Below are 13380 nucleotides of genomic sequence, written 5' to 3'. Positions count from 1 at the left end.
CCCAACTCTCCAAGAGCCTGTCTTTTTCAGAATAGGAAGGGATTAACTGGTTCTGGGTTCACAGAGTGCCCAGTACCCAAGATGCTGACTAGAACTGGCTTTGTTAGAGAAAACAACAATTTGGGAAGGCCAGTGCTTTGCAGAAAACATCTTGGGTCAAGTTGGTTTTGCTTTAGCTGAACCCGCACCGCTGATCCCCTGGGCACTGCATTCCTCCCTCACTGTGCCTGCTCTGCCAAGAGCAGGGACTGAGGAATGGGAACTGTCAGAACATTGGAAGTTTTTATCCAACTGCTGATCAGGAAACCCAGGATCCATTCATCCAAAGTGCCTATGCAAAGCAGACCAACTGAAGACACGGGAGATGTGTTTCATTATTACAGTTCCTTAATATATAGTTCAAATAGTTTGAGTATTCCCCAGTTTACAGAGACCAAGAAGGAAAACAGAGAAGTGATCTTCAGGAAAACGATGGAGAGAAAAATGTGTGAATCTAAACTATTTACAAAAGAAATACTGTTTAGTTCTCCACTTTACAAATACAATTTTTTAAAAACAACCACTTTGTTACTGAGCCCAAGACCTTATGTTGGCCTGGACTTCATTCTCGTTCTGTATCAGCACAGACTTCTCCCTCTCATCTGCATAAAGGTAAACAGTATTGCTTTTATTTCACTGAAATGTGTAACCAGTTCTTTATCTATGCTCTAGTTATCAAGGTTTAGTTTACTAGGAATAAGGAGCTGGCTAATGCCTTAATACTGTATTACCAGCGTGATTAAATAGCAACACAACCAGTGCCCCAAAAGCCATACGCAGAGAACAGGCTCTGTTGCAGCATCTTTCAAAAGCAGGACATCCTTAGAGCTCACTACACAGGCTCTGGGAGATCATAAACCCATGAAAACAGCATAGAAACTCAGCTTTTCTACCCAGACGGGGATTTTTTTTTTTTTTAAATATATTTTATTCACACCCCCCCCCCCAACAACTGCTCGGAATTGCTACTTGGATTACCAAGGACAACAAGCACAGTGATAGACTGCATAAAAAGACTTTGGGACAGTTGGCACACCAGGTCCAATAGGATACAATTTGCATGTTATGAGCTCACCCCCATCAAGGGAAAGAATAAATTTGAGTCAACATAAAAACTAAATCTCAGGTGAAGATTAAAGGGTATTTATATCAACTCTGGAAGCCAAAAAAAAAAAAAAAAAAAAAAAAAAAAAATCGAGCAACAGTGCTTTCTTTTGTGTGCAAGTCATACCACAGCCAGATGCTACTTAAAAACTCTCACACCAGTAGCCAGAGTAAAAAGAAAAAAAAAAAAAAAAAGAAAAAAAAGAAAAAAGGCTCATATGCTAGGTCAGGTATTTCCATAAAGCATTTCTAAATCAGAAAACCTTATGAAAGGAAGTGACTGCAACAGTCACTGAGTCAGTCCATTTCCTTAAGGTACAACATGAGAGGTTTTACCCCTGCCCTCATTCCTGCCAGCACTGTGAAGCACACGAAGTTCAAATCCTCCAGCACCTCCTGTGTGCAGCACAGACTATCCCAGCCCAGGCTGGAACATCCCTGTCCCGTTGGTGCTGTTCCTGGTGCAGCTGGGCAAGGCTCTCAGACCTTGTGTTCCTACCAAAGCCAGACTGAGCACGGCTTCTTCACTGATGCTGTCAACTTCAGGCAATTCCTTCCAAAAAGGGCCCTGTTCAAACACCATCCCCCCACAGATCCAGCAGGGAATACTACAGTGATTTGGCTTGTGAGCACATACTGCAGTGCTCCTGCTGCCACTAATGACGTGGAAGCTTCCAGGAGAAACTTTTTCTGTGTTTCATTTGATGGTTTATCTGTCCTCCATGATCCAAATTCCGCCTCCCTCCACCACACACGGCAGGGGCTCTTCCACCTCTGCCCTTCGCTGACCACCAGTCCTGCCAGAGAACACAACCAGTGCCCTGCCTGGGGGAGCAACACAAGGTACCACTGAGAAAAACCTCAAAAGCCTCGGTAACGAAGGGTTTGCTTACCAGATGCCCTAATGCATAGGTCACCAACATCCAGAACAGTTTATTCCTAGCTTTCTGTGACTGGCAGGACAAGCTAATAGTGCTAGAATCCCGTTTTCTTCACCGGACAAAAGATGCCACAGGTTTGCATAAAAAGAAGACTTAAAAAATTTGTGAAGAGGTACAAGTTAGAGGTGTTGAGTTTGCTGCTACAACCCTCCTTATGTTGCCCATGAGCATATAAACAGAGTCCAAGAGAGATTGCTAGGGAAAAAAGTACAGAAGGTGGCACTTCACTGGATTCCTAATATCCAGCATATCAACTAATTATGAAGGAACTTTTGCAGAGCCCGTTTCCCCACGGCACCTCAGCGGGCAGCGTACAGCAACATGCGGACAGCTCACCTCGGTATTTTCAGGTCAGTGCAGCACCTGGCAGAGAGAACCCTTGCTTTCCAAAACCAGAAGCTGACAGCTTTGCCAGACCCCTTCAGCCCATCTCCTTGCTGCTGGGGCAGCTGCACTTAGGCGCTGGCTCCTTTTACCTTTCCTGGCAGAGCCACTCCAGAGTCACCTCGTCTCGTCTGGCAGCTCTTTGGCAGAGCTCTGATCATCTCCAGTGGGTTAAAAGGTCAGCTGGGTAAATCTGCTTAAGGCAGAGCCTGGCAGGCAGGGGCAAGGATCGCAAGGGGGCAGGGACGTCCAGCACAGACACTGCTAGCGTGGCTTTGCCACTCCACGTCTGCAGAGCGCTGGAGCTGGAGAGGAAACACCCTGGGCACAGAGGGAAGAGTGCACGCAGCTCTGACAGACGGCGTGAGTGCGCAGGCACAGACACTTCTGGGGTTAAATACAATAAATACAACGTCCTTGCGCTCCCAGAAGACAGAAACTCCAGAATTTAGCAACAGCTACCTACACAATTACCAGGTGGCTTTCTCCCCTTTCTTGCCTACGCCCTGTTTTTCTGATCCCTGCGAGGCTGCACACACCAGTGCACCTCACAGCTCAAAGCTGACAATTTTACTGCTGGAAGTTTAATCAAAAGCAGTAAGAACATAATCTAGAATACAGGCTTAGAGGAGTAAAGGCAAAGAAACCAAATGACCAATTAAAGTACAATCTTGGTGGAAGAAAGAAGAGCCTTTGGCCCAAGTCTCACTGCCACTCCGACACTTTCTGACAGAAGTTCACACCAGCCTTGTAAGCGACACTGACCAAAACCTTCAAGCCACAGTATCTTGAGGGAAATTTTTAAACATGCTATACAAGCAAAAAGCTCAGCTGTCTCCACCTCCCCTGAGCATTGGCCAGGTTTATCATTACAGTATCACTGCTGTAAAACAAACCCAGTCATCTACAATTGCACCACGGAGGGGACGGCTCTGCTGAGAGCAGGGGAGGGACTGCACCTGCCGGGGTGTGCCAAGTGAAACTCAGCATCAGCAAAGCACATGACTGACTAAGCATGTATTGGCTATGCCAGTACCCAGCCACCCAGCTGGGAATAAAGGAAATTCCTCCTTACCTTCCCCCCTCCCACCTGTCAGTAAATACGGGAAAGGCAGAGCGTCTCCAATGAAGTTTGGGAAGCCTTACGAATAAAAAAAGAGCCAAACATATCACAAGACGCAAAACAACTCTTCACACAGTGAGACGGTGACTACAAATACTCTTTTTAAGATTAAACTTTATCAAGTAAGAAGTATCAGAAATGTTGATCCCATTGCCAAAAAGAGGGAATGCAGATACACTTAATGGAGACTGTCCATGTGAATACAGATCTGTTTGGTAATTAATTAATTAATGTAAATGTCACCTTTTTTTGCTTCATTCTAATTGTGAGAGGTAATATTTATGTTGCCAATACTAGTTTCTAGTGATAAGGTCCAAAATAACCTATTACTTTTCATTTTAAATTCCCCAGACCTGGCAGAAAAGAGAAAAGCTCTCACTCCTCTGAATATTCTTCCTGAAGAAATCAGAATCACCATAAAAATCATAACAGAATCATCAGCCAAAAGGAAGAAAACACTGACTTAACCTTCTCCTCCAAAACTAAAAGAAACACTTATATCAGCCCTGTGACTGGCAAAATATCCCAGCTAAATATTATACAACAGACAAAACCCAAAAGAAACGTAGAAAATTTGGATTCAAAACACAAGGTGCTTCTTAGTATGACAAAAGTGTATTTTTTTTTTCTTTAGAGAAACAGTCATTAAAACTAAATGTAGTGATGGCTTCCATGAACTCATCAGAAGCACTGACCACAACCTTACAACGCCTCTGGAAACCTAGCAGGAAAGTTGGGCAAAGTCATGAACTAAGTTGGCTTTGCAGAAGTCCCAGTAACTCTCTCTTGCCCACATTTTTAATAAATTTTGCATGTGGGTTGGCCTACTGGCTGGATAACAACTGATGAGGCAGAGAGGCAAGGAAAACTTTGCCATTGTTTGCTAACTCAGTAGAGCAAATAGAACTGAAAACTCATTCACATTCTTTGTTCACTAGAACTATTAAAGCAAAAAAAAACCCTGGGATATATCTGCATTAATATTTACCTCTAGATTAAATTGTCTGTGCAAATGTAAATCTGCTATACTACGTCTGTCATTCCTGGATTTATCTTGGAAATTAATGAACTAAGAAAGACATTCAGATAAATACAGGGCTGTTTCTCAGAAGCCAGTGTTTGTCGTTCTATTGGCTTGAGGCATTTCAAATGAGCCAGATTTCTTCACAAAATGTATCCCATCAAGCTTTGGGTCTGAATGCACAAAACTTTATGATAAAAGGCAGAATTGACACTGCTTTGCAAAAGGACCTGACCGTCCTGAAGCATGCATACAGGTGCTGCCTTTGAAAAAGCTGAGTCAAGAAATTCGGTCAAACACAGCATTGAGTTATTCACGTATTTTACTGAGTGTCAGGCAGAACCTTGGACTAACCTCTGTAAGGGAAGAGTATTGTGAACAACACACAGAAATATCTCACCTTGCTCTGAAACAGCCATCTAGTTCTTTTTGTTCTCTATTAATGCCTGATAAACAAAATAATTGGGAGACATGCTTTGATTCCATCACTGAGTTTGAAGATGCTTCCACACACAAGTTACTAATACCATGTAGAAGTTGAAGAAGTAGCTATAGACAGGTGTGGTGCTCTATATCTACCTGCATAAATAGGGCCTTAAGATGTCAAGCTTCTGCAGCTGTCATGAAATAGCATCAGAAATTCTGCTGGAGCCCTCTAAGTGCGTGCATTCAGCAATGCTGGAGCCCACTGCATGAATGTATTCACACAACTCTTTCCTCAGTCAAAAAGAAAACAGAAAGAGGGACGGCAACACTGCCCTTTGCATTTTTGCATAGGTAAGTGTGAGATAAAAACCTCACGGCCCTCCTTTCCCACATAAATACACAGAGGTGGACGCTTCCACTGTGACTTCTCATTCCCAGGTGGGAAGGAAACTCAGAGAGAAACCCTTCTCTCTGAGAGAAGGGCCAGCACCCAGCTCTGCAGAGCTCCCAGCACCTGACACTGCTCCTGGTGCACCACATCTCCCAAAGCCGCATCTCCCTGCCAGGGCTGCCAGCCCCAGGCCACCCGAATTCTGCCCTGAAGCACAAACCTGCCCTGCCTGAGGTCAGCATCCCGCTGAGCCCCCGATGCTCCTGGAGGAATAACGCTGTTCCCTCTGTTCTCTTCTATCTTTAACCTGAAAATTGATACGCGCAGCAGTCATCAGAATTACTCCACGGTGGAACTAAAGGCAGGTTTTTCCCCCACAGCATGCACAAAGCTGGCCTGGTGCACACTAACCTATTTTCCTGTCTGCTTATCTAAGCATCCCAGCCACAAATAAGATGTGGCTGAGCTGTGGCACCCTGTGGTTGTGCCTCCCTCCACCGTGCCGAGCAGCTCTGCAGTAGGTGCTGAGCAGTGTTACATCACCCAGTGATGCCTTAAGTTTCAGCTTTCACATTTTTCAGATTCTGCACTCTCTAGGGGTGCAGTTCTGAGCCTCACAGTAAGTGTACTAAGCTCTCTTCACAGAGTAGGTAGACAAAACAAATCCTTTTCCCCTGCTGAAGACCAGGGACAACTTTCAGGCCCAAAAGCACAAACAACGGTGGGCTGAAGGGAAGAACAAGAAGGATGGGACCTCACAGCCTGAAGCTGTAATTGGACAACTAAACCCCAATATGCAAATGGACCAAAAGTTAAAAAAATATAAGACTTCATGACCGGTCAGCTATTTTTGTGACCATTTTGGGTCCACCTTGGGTGTAGCCCTGGCCAGGCTCTTGTTCTGCCCAAGGTGTATCCCAGAGACCTTTCAATAAATATCTACTTTATTCTCTAGCTCTGTCCACTCTCTGTTCCAGGTCAGCCTTCCCAAGGCATCACCAGCACCCCTGTGCTGCAGCAGCAGCTCGGATACCTCCTCCCAGATATATCCCAGGTACCCAGGACAAGGCCCAGCACCTCAGTAAATATTTGCACGTTGTCTCCAGTTCCCTCTGCACACAGGGTTATTTATACACCGTGGCACACGGGGTGTCTCTGGACAGGGCAGCATCACACAGTGCTGTGCGTCAGCAGCGCAGGCAACAGCTTCAAGCCAAGCCCCGCTCCTCGACACTTTCATGAGGAAGCAGTTCACAAATGGAGTAATATCTGCTTTGTGCACTGAAAAACGCGTGTTGTTCATTTCCAGGAAATAAATTTAACCACCCTAACCCTTCTTCCCTCTCACCCTCCCCCCACCAGAACAACTGAACGACGGTTTCTTTTGCCTGACCAGGCTCACTGTGATGTATTTAGCCCTTTACACAAGCTTTACTCTTCCCAACGCATTTTTGGGACACCTAATGTTGGCTTGGTGCAACAGCGGAGTTTCAGAGATTAAGTACAGCAAGAGGTATTTGATTGCATCCACAGACTCAGGTTGTGAATGCACCCCTAGTTTGTATTTATGAAGCTTGTGTCCAAGCCTTAACCACGTGCATGTTTCTGACATTCGTTCAACCACGTTAATGTTCTGAACACAAACATTATACACAGGGGTGTCAGCCGTTACTTTTAAAAATCCATACATAGAAATCAGAGGAACACACTGCACTCATAGTCTGAAATCTTAAAAATGGCTCCAGACTTTAATATTCTTCTGTACCTACAGCCATGTAATTACTGAAACAATTTTCTGAACTGACAGAAACAGTTGGCTGCATAGGTGGCAACCATAGGAATTTGTAACACTCAGTGAAAGGGGAAAATCAAATACCAAGCAGAAGGCCAGGAGATCAGATCTATCTGAATGAGAACTCGTTCACATAAATTATCCAAGCCCAAATATCACATTCCATCAGAAGGTCTTTGAGTTCACCTAGGATGGAAATGAGACCTGGAGAAGTAAGCTCTTGTGTCAGGATGCTCACTCCTTTACTGCCTCTGAAAGGAGAAAAGCAATGACAATTCAAGTGCACAAGCAGATCCTGTGTCTGACCCACAGCTGGGGTGAATGATGACATGGGGGTGATTAGCACTGACTGCATATTTACCACCTCGAAGTCAAGCCCAACACAAGCCCCATTTTTGCTTCTATCAGCTCAGATTGTTATTTTAAATTATTACCCAGATCAGCGCAAAGTGCCATAAAGACAGTAACAAAAACCAGCCTGGTAACAAGCACATACAATAGGGGAACCTGTATGAAAGGGGGCCAAACTATGAATAAGCAGAAACCAAAAAGTACCCAGTATCTTTTAAAGTTCTTGTTTAACCAGAGGGTTTCCTCAGCTAGAGAGGGTGTCAGCAGAGAACATCGCATTCCGTTCTGAATTCCTGCCTCTGCTTTTAGCAACTGCCTTCAGAGCCTGCATTTGTTCCTGTAAATCCTTCTGTGCTGCTCCCTGTGCGCATGAGTTTAGAGGGAAAGGGTATTGCACCTCTCTGACACCACTAACAGATGGGGCTCACCTCAGCCAATAACACAGATTATGGTCTTTGCAACAAACTCTTATCTGATTGCACACAAAAAAGAATTCCACTATCTGCCAAACACAAGTCTTCTCAAAGGGGAAAATTTGTATTCTGCTCCACCTTCTGCTCTGCTGTTTACAAAACTGTTCATTTTATTTTTTTGCTGGACCCCATCATACATGATTTGCACATCATAGGCTAGGAAAAGAAAATCTTGGAAGATTTGAAAGCCTTCCACTTAACTACGGGAGTCATCTATTCATGAAAGAAAATGACAAAAGACGTTATCAGAATCAAGTATTTTAATGTCCTTAGTCACTAAGGACATTAAAATGTCACTTAGTAACACTATATAATAAAAATATCATGGTTCCAGTGTCTCACCACCCCCACAGCAAAGAATTTCTTCCTGATAGGTTGTCTAATCCTGCCCTCTTTCAGTTTAAAGCCATTACCCCTTGTCCTATCACTACCTGCCCTTGTAGAAGGTCCCTCTCCAGCTCTCTTATAGCCCCTTTTGGTACTGGAAGGGTAGTCTAAGGTCTGTTGAATTACCATAAGACTATTTAAAATCGATTACAAAGGATCCCTGCTTATTCCCAACAAAATCTTCGCATGGCTTCGGAAATTCTATTCTGGCAGTGGCAGCAGTAGAGAATGATGAGCTGTGGCACCCCTTTGGGCATTACTGCAGTCTAAACAGGCAATAAGCTATGAGCTTAAAAGGTCTGAGAAGGATTTATGGTGGACTAACAGATCCAAAGAAACTGCTTTTGAGGAAGCCAAAACTCCACGACACACAATGCCAGGCACAGTCATTTTAAAAACTGAATTGTTAACGCCCCCCTGGCTGAATGCAGCATTTGGAGAAACTGCTGTTATTATTTCACCAAAGCATGGCGGAAGAGATGCCAGAGCTGAGAACAAAAGTTTAAATCTAGCCCACACATTCCCATCACACAATTCCATAAACCACCTGCCTCACCAGGTTTTGCCATCACAGCTCTAGGGGGCCAAAAGCAAGCAGCAGCAAACCCAAGTCTCCTCCTAATTACGTCAGTGTTACTGGGACACTGAAATAACAATCAGAATTTAACTAAATATAAGCTATGGCAGTAGCGTCTTTTAATTTGTGTTGTGGTACCACCTACCTTTCCCAGCACAGAATGGGGTGGCTTTTATTCCTCTCCCCACACAGTAAATTGCCCACAAAAAATTGGAGGAGATAATAAAACCCCTGAAAACATACCCCCCACTGAACACAAGGTTATCAACCCAGAGCAGAAAGAGGGCTTGACAGCACACAGAGCTCAGATTTAGGGACAAGCCTGAATTTTTTTTCCTTTCATGGAACTAGGAGTCTAAAGATAATTTTGGGGAAGTTTTTGCTTGTTTGTAAATGTAACTATGCATACATGAAAGAGTTAGTCATCTTCTCCAGGTCAAAAATAAACACAGCAATTTCCAGAATGTGTCACAATACAATATTAACTGTGTATCTGCACAGTCACTGAATCAGTGGACACTTAATAGCCTTAATTTAGAATATCTGTATTTTCCTGAATCAATCTAATGTACCCTGAACTACTAATACCACTTCTGAAAGGGTCTGTTTGCTGTATAAAGACCTCTAAAACTGGTCTCAGCCATGAGAAACGAGCAGTGTGCCCTCCCTGCACAGCTGAGCTGCCAGGCACAGAGCAGAGGCTGCGCTTTTCAAGTTCATGGGCTCCTCACACAGAAAGAGCGCAAACAGGAAAAATGCAGCCAAGAACTTGCTCACATACAAAATGCACACACCAAATTCCTATGATTAGGATTATTAGAGGTACACTTCTATTACAGAGATGCATGCAAACCAGGCTGCCAGCACAGCCACAGAAAGCAACCCCTCAGCCTTTATGGAGCTCCTTGACTCTGGATCCGACATGCGAGCAAGCTGAGAAAACAGAAGGACCACTGCGAGGCAGATCTCAGCTTCAGACACCTGAAACTGTCTTCATTTCAAGGGAATCAAAGCACACCATGCCCTTGAGAAGCAAAGGCTATTCCGCTGAGAAAGAGAGCTTTTCTGCTGACGCCAGGGGAATCAGAGTGAGGTGAAAGAACAGACACAGGTTACCAAGCGCTCATAGCAAATGTCACAGCCACGTGGAAGAGTCCCAACGGGAAACATATAGCATTTCAAAGTTTTCCCTTCAGTTTTCAAGATGCTAATTATAAAATACCAGAGCAGCGAGACAGCTGGAGCAGATACAAGGTATGTGCTAAAAGAGGTGAAAGACTTAAAGTACACTCATAGAGAAACTGGAGAGCAATCACCTCTCCTGGTTTATGGCTTCTCACACTTAAAACATCTCCAGCCAAAACACAGGCTCTCTCACCTCCACAAGGAATGGGATATCGACGGGAGACTAGAAAACCCTGCTTCAGCGTATCTTAGCAAAATAAAAACAAAACCTTTTTCATATCGTACTTCTAGATTCTAGGTGAAACTGAAGGAAATCTGATCTCCCCACAAACAGCACCACCCTGGTGTCAGGGATCTGGTAATGCTATACAACTTCAGAGCAACATTGAGGAAATTAACTAAAAACAAACAAAAAAGAAATTCAGAGTGAAACGGAGATGATTTCCCATTTCTCTGTGCTTTTCTTTATACTGACTTGTTAAGAATTCACCTCATTTTACAGACAAGGCAGGGAAAATCACATCACTTGCTCCAGACCACATGGCAAGAGCAAGCGGCATGAAGCTTCCCCTCAGAACTTCATTTCTCCACCACACACACTCTAAGATGCATCTGCAGTATTTTTCCCTAGTACCACGAAGAGAACAGCACCAACAGACTTCAAACAGTGTTTTAAAAGGTGTATTTGTCAGGTATCAGCACCGCAGGGCTGTTTAGCACAGGGAAGGACGATACTGCAGCAACAGCGCTGAAAAGGAGAACTCAGTCAAACGTATGAGCCAAATGCCGTGTGACCAAGTAGTAAAGTGAAGTAGGAAAGTGAATAAAGTGGCTAATTACGCCTATGAGCAGCAAGCAAAACAGTTTAAAAGATATGTTTTATAGTCTAAAGCTTGTATTTTCAAGCAGAGAACTGTAAATTCGTATGTTTCCTCTACTTCTAAAGAAATGAAATATGACAAAAACTGAGACTGGTGTAAGATTCAATTTAAGATCAGGGACATGCTGAGAGTTGAGTCAACACAGTTTTGTTTCTTAAAACCTTTAATGAACACATAATACACAAAGAAAAAAACTGTCTAGTGTCTCTAGAGTTAGGAGCAAAAGTCTGTTGCTGCTTCAGTGCAATTTCTCAGAAGCATCCTCCGAAAGGGAGAAACCCTGCTGTTTTTAGAGAAACACCCAGACACCTCAAACTACGCCTAAGTGGGCATACACTCACGTACAGTGCCTGCGTCAATGATAACAGACATGAATTCCAGCTCGGTTGTCAGATAATCTGTTTTCCACCCATGTAATATAATTAGCACCCAAAATAAAGTGGTGAAATGAGGGAAGCAGGATGCCCTCTTTTCTCCCAGATCAAGGCACTTCGTGAGCATCAATTAGATGTTAATGTCCCTGGGAGGCAAGCGTGACAAGTCTTATTAAGCCATTTTAAAGATTAGGACACTGAGTCACAAGAGAGATTAAGAACTTCCTCAAAACCAAAAGCAGAGTCAGAGAGGGGGCAGCTACACCCCGGCTGGGACTGGCAGCAGAGGACTGCGCTGCTCCACCTCCCTGCAAGGTTTAGAGTCTCTAAAAACAAGGGGAAGAAAAAAAAAAAAGAAAAAAAAAAAAAAAAAAAAAAAAAAAAAAAAAAAAAAAAAAAAAAAAAGAAAAAAGCGCCCACACTCCCACGAAGTTTCCTGGCCATGCCAATATGCCTCCGTTTTGACCCGCAAGGGACCATCTTTAGATACAAAAATGCAGCCCCATTTCCACGCTCAGATCTCATTTTGGCTAAAGGCACCAACAAGGCTGCCAACTGCGAACAGTTTTTAAAGTCGACAGAGACCTCCGGATCTTTTTCAATATGCTTGAGAGAGAGCTTAAAACTTTTTGATACCGGCTGAACCTTACAGGCGTAGGGTCAAATAAATCTACAATCACCAGTCCACAAGCCAGCTATGTGTAATGAAGTCACATGCTGAATTTACACATGAAAAACGGAGCGAACACGACAAGACAATCACTATCACAGCTTAACAAACACTTCAAAGCGCCAAGAGAAACTCAGCAGATGCCATCCTCAATTAGCCCAAAAGGTGAGCACAGAAGGATGTTACGCTGATTAACGCACTCATTAGGACGCGTCCAAACGAATAGCCCACTCCAGTGTTGTAACACGTTTGGAAAGCGCTCGGCTGCCTTAATCTCAGGGTACTCACGGAGCGAAAAGATTATTTTGACTTTTCCTGAGTGGCCCTCCGAGCCAGCGAGGCGTCACCTCCCGAGAGGGCTCCGGGAGCCCCGCGCCCGGACCCACTAGTGGGGTGGGGCACGGCACAGCCCGGCTCGGCACTGGCGGGACGGCACAGCCCGGCACGGCACAGCCCGGCTCGGCACAGCCCGGCTCGGCACAGCCCGGCTCGGCACTGGCGGGACGGCACAGCCCGGCACAGCCCGGCTCGGCACTGGCGGGACGGCACAGCCCGGCACAGCCCGGCACAGCCCGGCCGGCCCCAAGCGCCGCCGCCCGCGGAGCAGAGCCCGGCTCGGGGCGCTCCCTCCCTCGCTCCCGCCCGCCCGCCCGCCCGCGGAGGGACCCCCGCTCCCGGCCCCGCGCCCGGCCCCGCTCCCGGCCCCGCTCCCGGCCCCGCCGCACCTGCTCCGCCTGTCCCGCGGACCCAGCGGCTGCGGCGGCGGCGCCGCTCCTCATGCTGCCGGCGCTGGCTCGGCGCGGCTCGCCGGGCTCGGGGCGGGGCCCGCGGCCCGCCCGCCCCTGCCCGGCCCGGCCCCGGCCCCGGCCCGGCCTCAGCTCCAGCCCCGCGCAAGGTGCGCGTCCCTCGGCGCCCCGGGCGCCGCCGCCGTGGGGCTTTTTTCCCACGGGCGCTCGGGTGTTTTCGGGCCCCACCTGCCACCGGGGATGCGCTGCGAGGAGCAGCGCGGCACGGGGAACTCGGGGCGCTTCCTGTCGGCCGCTAAAGCTCTGTGTTTGGGGAAGCGTAAAGGGTGTCTCATAGTCGGCGGGTTCAAGAAGGTCAGCGAGCAAGCAGAAAACCGCTGGCCCAGAGAAAGTTCAAGATCAATAGCGCTGGCACTGTGGCTTCCCGGCTCCCATCAGCGGCAACACGGCGGATGTGAAATTGTAGGAAAAAACGAACGAAGGACAAAACGGGCAGGAATCACTTGAAGTGCTGC

General features: G+C 46.1%; 1 protein-coding gene across 5 annotated transcripts in view; it reads right to left on the bottom strand.

Moving 5' to 3' along the window:
• MICAL2 (microtubule associated monooxygenase, calponin and LIM domain containing 2) overlaps positions 1-12923 on the bottom strand; it is a 118346-nt gene extending 105423 nt beyond the window's left edge. For all 5 annotated transcript variants that reach the window (XM_040068125.1, XM_040068127.1, XM_058421198.1 and 2 more), the window contains exon 1: positions 12845-12923. The gene's annotated coding sequence lies outside the window, so the exon portion shown is untranslated. The remainder of the gene's footprint in view (positions 1-12844) is intronic.
• Between the last annotated feature and the right edge of the window lie 457 nt (positions 12924-13380).

This window comes from Hirundo rustica, chromosome 6, assembly GCF_015227805.2.
Source record: "Hirundo rustica isolate bHirRus1 chromosome 6, bHirRus1.pri.v3, whole genome shotgun sequence".
Classification (NCBI taxonomy): Eukaryota; Metazoa; Chordata; class Aves; order Passeriformes; family Hirundinidae; genus Hirundo; species Hirundo rustica.
This window is presented reverse-complemented; position numbering and strand designations above follow the sequence as displayed.